The 11,980-nt window shown below is 44.4% G+C and overlaps 1 long non-coding RNA gene across 1 annotated transcript; it reads left to right on the forward strand.

Moving 5' to 3' along the window:
• The first annotated feature begins 322 nt into the window (after positions 1-322).
• On the forward strand, positions 323-9,874 carry LOC109248845 (uncharacterized). The gene is made up of 3 exons (XR_002072281.2): positions 323-471; positions 5,442-5,562; positions 9,771-9,874. It is a non-coding gene; the product is annotated as an uncharacterized LOC109248845 (long non-coding RNA).
• The last annotated feature ends 2,106 nt before the right edge of the window (positions 9,875-11,980 follow it).

Raw genomic sequence — 11,980 nt, forward strand, 5'->3', positions numbered from 1 at the left:
AAAAGGAGAAAGAGAAAACTAGCTAGTCCCTTTGCGGGACAAGGAGTATATCAGCAAGTTTCTTTGGTCTGAAACCAAGATCTGAATGTCACCTTTAGTGACTTTTACCAATGTTTATGCAGGTTGAACCATATGAAAGTCCTGATAGTCTACTGGTTTTGACTGACAAAATCATATTTCATATAGTTTGCAGATCTGCTGGCCCATGGAGCCAAAAGTCCCCTGGGCATCTCAGCAAGGAACTCCCTCAGCGTGATAATTTTTTTCCCTCTTTTGTTTTTCTGGGTTTTTTTCTTTTTTAAACCTCACTGAATATAGCGACTCACCGCCATTGAAGAGGATGAAGGAGAATGTGCCACTTCTGAGACTGAGTCATGGGAAGCACCGCGGCCTCCATCTTGGATGAGAAGCAGCAAGGAACATGTAAGTGAGAGAAGACAGAGAGGACTGTGACAAGGAGTCTGTGACTTTGTGAGTATCATAAAGTCAGTGGTGCCCTCCATCATTACCCTTTCAGATGCTCAGGCTGTGCTTTGTGGCCAGTGGAAATTGGCCTTGGTTTTTAGCAGACTTGGCCCTAGGCTGTTTCTCTGTCTACCCTTGCTCCCTTGGCAATTGCACTGGGTTCTCTCAGGGCTTTAGACCCCTTCCACCCGCTGATGATCCCAGTAGTTCTATCTCCTCCTCAGCCTCATCCTCTGAACTTCAGACCCTCACCTCCTGCTTCCACCCAGGTGTCTATCTGCCCATTGATGTCTGAAAGGCACCTCCAACCAAACCCATCATCCCCCCATTTCACTGTAGGAAATGGAAGCTTCAACCTTCCGTTTACTCAGTTCAGAATCCTTAGAGGCTCCTTGACCTTTCTCTTCCTCACACCACACTGGGAGATCTCCTTTCACTGCATGAGCCAGTCTGACCCTGTCATCGGTCTCATGGAACTTATGCAGGTCTAAGCCAACTTCATATCTTGCCTAGATTTGGGGAACATTCTCATACAAGCACACACTGCCTCTACTCTTGCCACCAGGAGGATCCTCTGAAAAGGGTGTCAGACTATATTCCCTCCTTTCTTGAATCCTCTGATGGCCCCACCTCATTCAGATACAGTAGGGAACAAAACCAAGTTCCTCCCCTTGTGGAGATGGCACTCAAGTTGCGACAGACAAAATTTAACAACAACAATCTAACATGTACGCAGGTGATGAGAACAAACGGCTTCTTTGTTTGAACACTTGAGTTCCCCTAAAGAGACATTTCCAGGAGTAGAAACGTCTTCAGTATCCGGTGCAAGTCCTGGCTGGATTCAGACAGTGCTATGGTCCTGGGCTCCCTGAAGAATGAGGACAGGCTGCAGTGGGAGAGCCCAGACTTTGGAGTCAGGCAGACACAGCTCCACCCTGGCCCTGCCCCCCCACTACCTGCAAGGTCTACCTATCGAATCCCTTCTCCCATGAAACAGGCTAAAGAGAGTACCTATTTCAGGGTATTTTCCTGAGGATTCAGTAAGATAGTACATAGCACCAAAGATAATGCCTGCTACCAAGTAATGATTCAACAATTGGTAGCTATTATTGCCAGTATTAATGTTAACATTGTCCCCAAGACCCAGATTTTTTTTTTCAATCGGCAAGAGAAATTCCAAACACAAGAAATCACAGCCTTATAAAAATTTGAATGAAAGGAGACTACAGTGGTAGGGTTTTTGAGAACTGCCCCAGGGAAGGAAATTTCTCTGAGTACAGTATCAGTACCATTATGGAGGATCCTACTCATGGCAGGAGGGGAGACACAGGATTAGGGTCAGAGCCTGATACTCTGTTCTTTTTGCGGCTGCCAGGGCTGTGCTAGGGCAGAAGAGGCAGTTTAAGACACTGAAAGATGGACATCAAGACAAAGGTGGAAGGTGGTGAGGAGATGTGGGACCTCTCTAACCCGCTGGTGAGTTAGAGGTCCTGAGCAGCTTGACCAATGTGGGCCTCCCCCTGATGAGATGGCAAGTAAATTTCCAGTACTGTAGTACTCTCTATGGCCTATTATTTGTATCAACCAGCACTGATGTCCAGTCAAAGCTTTGCCATGTTTGGGTGGACAGCAGACTTCTGGAGCATGGAAAGAAGACAACACTGAACATCAGCCACTGTCTCCCACAAGGGTTGACAGTAGGATTCTGCAGATTGTGCTGAACACAAAGGGGCCTTGGAGAGCGTGATGGGACAGAAATCTTGTCTGTGCTCTAAGTCGTTCATCTGAGGGACTCCTTCTTGTAACTCAGCTGTTCAAAGGTGGAGATTTTAGCAAATATGTCTGCCCAGCAGGGGTGCCTTTTAAAATTTTGCCTCGTGTGCTAATGGGATCCTGCTCACACCCCTGTCCAGGGAGGAAAGGGACAAGGTGGCATGGGAATGCCACAGTCATCACTACCTCTATGTCCCTCATTTAGGAAGGTTGGGGTTAAGCTTCCTTATCCATAAGTGGTCAATGGTAAACATATTGAGCTTGAGGAAGTCCAAAAATTGTCCTCTACTCCCAGAAGACATGCTACTCAAATTAAAGTGGAGACTGGGAGAGTATTGTCAGATCTGTTTTGGAAAAGGAGGAGGTGTCTCCTCCTGTAGCAGATGGGAGGCCTCCATGGCCTCAGGGGCAGAAGCATTACCAAGTTCTGTGCCTGGGCTTCCTATGAGGGCATCTCCATGGCTACTTTTCTAACATCCCTAGAAACAAGGACCAGACTAATGTAGACATCTGCCAGAGGGCAACTGGAATTTTCCACATGGAACCACTACACCCTTGATGGAGAATGCCAGGAAGGGAGGAGTGGGAGAAAGGCTAATAGAAGAGGGGAGATGAAGAGTCAAAGGGTCAGCAGAGAGAACCACCAATTAGCTTGAGTGAACAGCCCAGGACTCCAGCCTTGGGGAGCACACTGGAGAAATGAGGAGCTGGCTTGGATAATGGAGAGGCTACAAAGTCACCCCAGAGGGATGAGGCAGGATAAGACATGGCCTAACATGTCAGGAAGAGAGACCAGGAAGGTAAACAGAGTCTGGTAGGGAAGGGTTGGGCTACACAGGGCTGCAAAGTCTCTGATCTTTATACCTGTTGCTGGCCTCAAGGGGGTGAGCATTGTCTCTTGAGTCCAATAAACATGACCACAAAGGATGCTCCTGTGTCTGAGCAGAGGGACAGGGATGTTTCCTGAGCAGAGTGAGAAGTTAGAGCCTATGGAGGGTCTTCAGGGATAGCCTTCAAGAATGGGGGGCTGGTGGGGAGGCTAGGTATCTCAGTCAGTTAAGGATCCAACTCTTGGTTTTGGCTCAGGTCATGATCTCATGGTTTCATGAGTCTGAGCCCTGCATTGGGCTCTGCACTGGCAGCGTGGAGCCTGCTTGGGATTTTCTCTCTCCCTCTCTGTCTCTGTCCCTCCCCCAGTCAGACTGTTTCTGTCTCTCTCAAAATAAATAAATAAACATTAAAAAAAAAAAAAGAATGAAGGGCTAGAGAACTCTGTGGGTGGGGGTACCTGCCACCTTCCACAGCGTTCATGCCTACATGCTCCCATTTGTGATACAATCTGTGATTCTTGAGTATAAGAACAAAAACTGGGGCCCTTGGGTGGCTCAGGTGGTTGAGTGTCCGACTTTGGCTCAGGTCATGATCTCACAGTCCATGAGTTCGAGCCTCGCATTGGGCTTGCTGCTATCAGTGTAGAGCCTGGAGCCTGCTTCAGATCCTCTGTCTTCCCCCCTCTCTGACCCTACCCCTCTCACTCTCTCTCTCTCTCTCAAAAATAAATAAAAAATTTTTTAAAAAGAACAAAACCTTCATGATAGGGAGCCCCCAATTTCCTCCTTGCCTTCTAACTTTGCTCCTTTTCCTTTCTTGTTTGCAAGACCTTTCACCTTGCAAACTATGACTAGACCATAAGCCACAAGGCTTGCAAAGAAACTTCTTGGAATATACTATTCTGATGGTGTTAGGATTGCACCTGGGCAAGGGGCACAAAAATAGAAACAGCCTCTAAACCGTGAGTTTCCACTGAGGTCCAACACTGCTTCCTAAACCCACACTGCACGTCTGCAAAGTCAGCTTCCCCTCTCCTATAAACACCCTGGCCCCGCTTTAATCTGGGGCCACCTGTCCCTCAGGTGTTCTCTGATGTGCATCAGTTGAATAACTCTTTAATCTTTATTCAAGTCACCTAAATAACTTTCTTTTGACAGCTGGTACTCAGACAAATGGTCCTAGAACATTATTTGGGTCATCCGTTCCAAGGCCGTCTTCTGGCAAGTGTCCGGTGGTGTTCAGGCAGGGCGGGATCAGCCTCTCTCCCCCACAGCACTGGGCTTTGTCTGGCACCACTCTACTGAGCACAGGGCCATGGGGCACAGGCGGAGTGTGAGCGTGTGCGTGGGTGACTGAGAGCAAACCAGATGAGCGCCGGGAAGATGACACCCTGCAAGGAAAGGAGGTGGTGTGGGGGAGGGGCAGGGGAAGAGAAGTTGAGTCTCCTAGGGTGTGTGCAGATCGTGAATTTCATCTCCTAAATTGAGGAATGAAGAATTAGAACTTGCTTTATATTCCATGACTCTACTTAACTTCTCACTCAAGTCCCATTCTGCCGGGCTGTAGGAAAAATGACGTTCGTCGTTTCTGGGACACCTGTGGTCCTGCTTTCCTGGGTCTTGCACAGTGCCAAGGCCCTGGGGTAGGGAAAGCTCTGTGGTCCTTAGTCATCAGGCCTGCGGTTGTCATTCTGATTGCTTCTGGACAGGCAACTCTTGGTGACACCCGTGCCGGAAGCCTATCTTGAATGTATCTCTCTCTGGAGTCTGGCCACCTCCCTGGTGGGGCTGCCAGGAAATAGGGCAGTGCCCCATCCTCCCCTGGGACCATGGCCTCACTCTTCCTTCTCTTATGCCCAGTGGAGAGCAATCTATTTTCAGTCTGGGGAGAATCCGTCTCCTTTTATGTTTCTTTGACTATGGTTATTCTCAGGAATTCACTTGTAAGTGTAAAGGCAACACCAGCAGGACTTTCAGAGTACGTCTATTTTCTGACTTGCCACATGCCTCAGCTGAAGCAGTGTGCACCAAGCTGACTTAAATGAGAAGGGAAAAGGGAAACAGATGGGGAAAGAGTACATACATTTATGTATCAGTTAGAAATCTTCTGGTTTCTCCCCGCCTTCCATGTCATCTGCTCTAAGCTGAGGCTGGGAGCCTGGGGTTTGGAATTTGTGGGTTGGGGAATGCTCCCTGGAGCTGAGGGTGGGGCCAATCCCTACCGGGGCAGCTTGGCTAGGGATAGGAGAAGGAGGTTCTCCAAATGGAGTATTACCATAAAGGAGGGAATTAGAGCAGCAGGAAATACTCGGCAGTCTTCTGTGACCTTTCCCTATTCCATAATGACTAGATGTTTCTCCTCTGTGTCCCTAGAACACTTTCCTCCACTGGCACAGACCGCAGTCTGGCTTCATTCCTGCCTCTCTCTTTAGACAGAGAGCTCCCAAACTGAGGACCTGTATTTGTTCGTCTGGGGACCCTAAGCCCCTGAAAGGTAAAGACTGAGTAAGTAACTCATTGGAATGTTATGGAATCCCTGTCCCTGCTGCAGGTGACTGGCCTGCAATGGGTGACTGAGGCCTGGGTGTGGAAATTGTGGCTGACACTGAACTGTGCCACTCAACAAAATTAGGATCAGTGGATTCAAAGCATGGGCCAAAGCAAGCCAGATAAAATGTAATGCTTCAAAACATAAAACCGTGGACTTGAATTGCAAAATTCAGCTGGGATGAAAGTGATTTGATGAAAGAGTAGAGCCTATAAGAAAGATGTAGAGGTTCTAATTACCTTCAAACTCAGTATGAGTCAGTAATGTTACATGACTGGCAAAGAACAAAAATCAGAGTAAAATCAGTAGTTTGATATAAGGCTACATTAGGAGAAGTATGCCATCTAAAACAAAGGAGGTGATAGCCCTCTTATTTCCCTCACTGCATCCAAGTCAAATCTTTCCTGGGATATAATGTCCAGCCCTGTGTACTATGTCTCCTGGGACACATGACTGAACAGAATACCTTCAAATAAAAGTAACCAGGAGGGTGCTTTCATCTCAAAACCTGATCTTGTCTTGTCTTTAAATGGTACTGTATGTACTCGATATCCCTGTGGGAAAAAAGGAACATACATAAAACTAACACACAAATACACAAAATTTAACTCAACACAGAACTGAAAACTATAAACGTCAAGAAGAAAACATTAAGAGAAGATTCTTTCCAATGCTGGGGTTGGTAAAGATTTCTTAAAACATAAACTATAAAAGAAAAATAATGACACATGGACTTCATCAAAATTCACCCAGAATTCTTTGAAACTCACCCAGAAGAAAACAAAAATGCAAGCCAAATGGGAGAAAATATGTGCAGTACTTGTATAAGACAAAGAACTTGCAGCCACACATAAAGAACTCTTTAACTCAATAAGAAGAAGACAAAACAATACAGTAAGAAAACATGCAAAAGATTCAAATAGACACTTCACGAAAAAGATATACAAATGGCCAATAAGCCATGCAAAGATGTTCAACATCATGATTCATTAAGAAAATAAAAATCAAAATACCATATACTTAACAGAATGGCTAAAAGTAATGAGTCTGACCCTACTGAGTGTTGGCAAGGCCGTGGAGCAACAGGAACTCTCACACACGGCTGGTGGGGATGTGAAGTGATGTAACCGCTTGGAAAACAGCATGACAGTTTCCTAAAATGTCAAACATACACTTGCCCTATGAACTAGCCAGTCTACAACTATGTATTTACCAAGAAAAATGAAAATACATGCCCGCACAAAGAATTATACACATGATAACAAATCTTTATTTGTAATATCAAAAAAAAAAAAAACCTGGAAGCAACACAAATGTACATCACCAGGTGAATATATAAAAAAATTATACGGGGCACCTGGGTGACTCAGTTGGTTAAGCGTCCGACTTCGGCTCAGGTCATGATCTCGCGGTCCGTGAGTTCGAGCCCCGCGTCGGGCTCTGTGCTGACAGCTCAGAGCCTGGATCCTGTTTCGGATTCTGTATCTCCCTCTCTCTGACCCTCCCTCGTTCATGCTCTATCTCTCACTGTCTCAAAAATAAATAAACATTAAAAAAAATTTAAAAAAAATTATGGTATATCCATACTGTGGAATATTACTCAGCAAGAAAAAGGAACAGACTGTGCATGTGTGCAACAACCTGGATAAATCTCAAAATAGTTATGCTAAATGAAAGAAGCTAGACAAATAAAGTACATGCTCTCTGATCCCATTTATATATAATTATAGATACATGCATATATATATTTATATTTATATACATTCCAGAAAACGCAAACCTGTCTGAAGTGTCAGTGTAGTTGGTGCTGATGCAAATTGTCATCCTGATTGCAGTGATGTGTACATATGTCAAACTGAACAAATAGCACACTTTAAATATGTGCAATTTTGTGTATTTCAATTATGTCTGTGAAATTGGGGGAGGGATCTTCTCTTGGAAGAACGTAAAGTCACATCAGACGTGGCTGGCACTAGCATTGAAAATTCTAGGATTGTTGAGACAAGAGACTAGTAAAGCGATGCCTGGAAAGCCTGAGGGCTGCCCCCGGTGTTGAAGTTCCCCGGGGAGAAAAGGCAAGGGTTCTGGAGAAGGGGTCACTTCTTGCGTGGAAGATCTTGCGGCACAATCTGCTGTATGGTCGCCAAATGCAGGCAGAGAAAGTCAAGTGTCAATGCCCATGGGGATCCTGTTCCAGAGGAACCAACTGGAATTTGCTTTCTGGACTTCGTCTGAAAGTTTCACATTAGTAGCCACCAGACAAGAGTTTTCCCTGCCAAGTTTGTGATTGGGGTGGGTTATAAGTGGACAGGAGTTGGCCAAACCAAATGTTAGAGTCTGACACACGCTGTGGCAGAGCCACTTGACCTTCCCCACATGACACAGCCAGTGTGGCTTCCCTGTGACCCTTCAGCTGAGCATTTGCACTGACCGTTGCCCGGTTCTGAGCACCACGTCACTGCCTCCTGCTCCTCTGTATCTGAGGAGTGGTTTCAAGACTTAGAACCGTAATGTGATCGTTGTTACCACTGCTGATTAATAACATGGGCCGGCATTTGTTTAATACCTGACCGTGGATACGATTGTAAAATTAGACTCCAAACTATTCAATGTCCTATGGGCATTAAAATCATACCTTTTGGGGTGGTTCTTTCTTTTGGACAGAAATCACGTGCAACATCGATCTTCTACTGGGTAAGGAGGTATCAGCTAATTTAAAAAGTATTTCTCGTTGGTGAGTTCGTAGAGACATTACTGACGATGCACTTTACATGTATTCATTCTATCTTCAAAACAACCTATGGGATAGGAAGTAGTATTACTCTCATTTTACACAGAAGGAAACTGAGACACTGAGAGATAGAGGAATAATTACCCAAACTCAGGGAATAAGACAAAAAAAAAAAAATGATGACTTCATCTATCAACAACATACAAAGAGCTTTTAGTGACAAGCCTCCTAATGGCCATATAATTATCTGTGGGTGAGGTGGGGTGTAATTTTATTTGACCTACTATGTAGTATTTACTGTGTTACCTAAAATGGGGGTGTAGAGGGCACCAAGGTGGCTCAGTCAGTTGAACATCTGACTTCGGCTCCGGTGATGATCTTGAGGTTTGTGGGTTCAAGCCCCACATCGGGCTTACTGCTGTCAGCGCAGAACCCACTTCGGATTCTCTGTCTCTCTCTCTCTCCCTCTCTCTCAAAAATAAATAAACCTCAAAAAAAAATCCCTTTGAAGTTGTAAATGGAATCAATATGTCAGCTCCCACACTAAAAAGTAGAAGAGATGGGGTGAGGACAACAGCCACGGGTTTTCCAGCAGTAAGAGAAAGGGCCAGAGATGGGTCCCAGTAACTTGTGAATCAAGTCCCCATTCCAACTAACTCATTAAAATATTCATCACTAACATGAAAGTACTTGACCTTGCAAAATGATAACAGTGCCAGACCCCAATTAGATGCAATGGCAATTAGTATTTTTAAAATGGTGTATCCGGAAGACAGGTGCTGCTGATGTAAGTGGGTTGTTAACCCATCTGCTGAAGTAAGTGCCACTTTCCTCGTCATCTGGGATGCTAGCACAGTGTTAGGCCAATGGGGAAACATCATTGGTGAAAGCAAAAATATTAGAACCAACCTAAAAGTGTAGGTGAAGTTAAATAAATTATTTGTGGAATTCTCTGTACCCAGTTTTCAAAATGAGGGGTTCCTTGCCACGCTCTGGGAAGGTGTCCATGGTTCTCATTGCCCACACAGCAGCAGCCCTAAGAAAATAATTATTTTTTTAAATTTTTTAACGTTTATTTATTTTTGAGACAGAGAGAGACAGAGAGAGACAGAGCATGAACGGGGGAGGGGCAGAGAGAGAGGGAGACACAGAATCGGAAGCAGGCTCCAGGCTCCAAGCCATCAGCCTAGAGCCGGACGTGGGGCTCAAACTCACGGACTGCAAGATAGTGACCTGAGTCGAAGTCGGACGCTTAACCGACTGAGCCACCCAGGCGCCCCAGAAAATAATTATTAAATGAGTAAGTGGGTACATTGTTAAGTGAACAAAAGTAAACAATACATACAACAGAATTCCATTTATTGTTTCAAAAGGGGCTACATGTGTTCAAAGATATTTATTTTTTTCCTATCTGCATAAACAGAAAATATCTGGAAGAATATGGTACCCAACTGCTACAGTGGCTACTTCTGAAAAGAGATTGGAAAGACGGGGGATTTTCCAGTTCAGAAAAGTGAAATCAGGAGCTGGAAGGTAAGTGCTCTAGAAGGTATGTGAAATGACAAAAGTGAGATAGAAAACTTCACATACAAACACAGTTTCCTAAGACATCTACCATGTATGTTCATTTCGAAAAAATTAAAATATACAAAAAATTAAAAGCAGTCATCTTTAGATGGTGGGTCACGACTGACTGTTGTTTTCTTTGATGCTTTTTCTGTACTTTCCAAAATGCCTACAAGAAAGGATTTTCACCAATAAACATGTACGCTTTTTAAAGGAAAAGAAAGTGGGGCACCTGACTGGCTCAGATGGGAGAGCATGTGACTCTTGATCTTGGGGTTGTGAGTTCAAGCCCCATGATGGGTGTAGAGATAGATTACTTTAAAAAGAAAAGAAAAGTAAAGAAGCATACCCACACTGAGTTTTGTTCGTGTGAAGGCATGCATGCTCCTTAGCCCTGTAACCCAGGGGAAATTTACTGGGTTCCCTGACCGCAGAGCAAGGAAATTTCTCCCCGTGGCAGGTGAGGGAGGTCTTACCCAGCCACTCACAGACTGTGACTGAGGCTCACAGGTGCCCGGATTGAAATGGGACAAACCTGTATAATCGCGCTTCCCAGACGTGCTCACTCCACACCGAGTCATCCATCCACTGGGCGCACAGGCTGGCAGTTCTTGTTCATTCACTGTGAATGTCATCACCTGTCCCCAGGCACAGTGACTTATGGCTCATCACACTGCTCCCAATAGATTTGGGGATTAATCACCTTTGAAACGAAATCAGGCAAGTTTGAGATAAATAGGCAAACATCACAGAAATTGAGTTCTCTGTGTATGTGTTTCCGAAGGCATGGTGCATATCCCAGAAGACGGTGTATAGGCTAGAAAGCAAGTTCAAGCATCATGACTGATGTCTCCTGACAGCCAGGGAGCCTCTCCAGACAGTAAGCTAAGAGAGCTGTACTTACCAATTTTGTCCTTCACAAGTGAGGAAAACAGAGATATTGTCATAAAAGCTTGGAACGAAAACCAACAGGGTGTAGACCCAGAGCACCCTAATTTGGGTAGATGGGGTCATCCCTCATTGCACTGAGGTCAAGGAATCACTTCCACACAGCTCACCTAGAAATCTTGGGGTAACATGTGTCTATTCCAGTTTAAGTATTGAATTACTACTGCTGGGACCTCCTTCTCCTATTGACCCAGAACAATTTATGAAAGGGGGAGGGAATCTTATATTACACGCAAGTGTACAAAAATAAATGAGGTAAAATACTCATCCCCTTGTGGCTGGTGGAAACTCCCCAAAAGCCATGTTTCAAAATATATCAAGTATGTTATCTTATTTTCTTGTTATTTAAATTTTTTTAATGTTTTATTTATTTTTGAGAGAGAGCACAGCTGGAGTGGGACAGAAGGGTTGGGGGGCAGGGGGACAGAAGATCTGAAGCGGGCTCTGTGCTGAAGGCACCAAACCTGATGTGGGGCTCGAACTCATGAACTGCAAGATCATGACCTGAGCCCAAGTAAGATGCTCAGCTGACTGAGTTTCCCAAGTGCCTCTCTCATTATTTTTAAAAAATCTACAATGAATATAGATTATTAATATAATCAGGGGGAAGTTACATACAAAATAACTTGGGATGGGCCCAGAACACTTCATTTTTAAAACTCCTAGGTGATTCTAATTTATACTAGATTTTGAGAACCACTCCTCTAAACCTATTCTTTAAAGCTCCTCAAAGAATATAATATAATATAATATAATATAATATAATATAATATAATATAATGTAATGTAATGTAATGTAATGTAATGTAATGTAATGTAATACAATACAATACAATACAATACAATACAATACAATACAATACAATACAATACAAGAAAATGTAGCAACACTTGAAGATTAAGAAAGGATACTGCCCCATGCAAGAAATATTCAGGAATATCTCTGAGATATAGTGAAAGTAGACCAAAATACAAGGGGGGCTGAGGCACAATCCATCACAAATGAGGAAGAGCGCATCTGGGGAGAAAACTTGGGAACCTGCTGCTAGACAGAACCCTGGTGATGTCCCTGGGCTGTGGTTGGGAGCGGGAGAGGACTGCCTGCCAGCTGCAGGGTGC

This window comes from Panthera pardus, unplaced genomic scaffold (genome assembly GCF_024362965.1).
Source record: "Panthera pardus isolate Hobbes unplaced genomic scaffold, ASM2436296v1 HiC_scaffold_16, whole genome shotgun sequence".
Taxonomy (NCBI): Eukaryota; Metazoa; Chordata; class Mammalia; order Carnivora; family Felidae; genus Panthera; species Panthera pardus.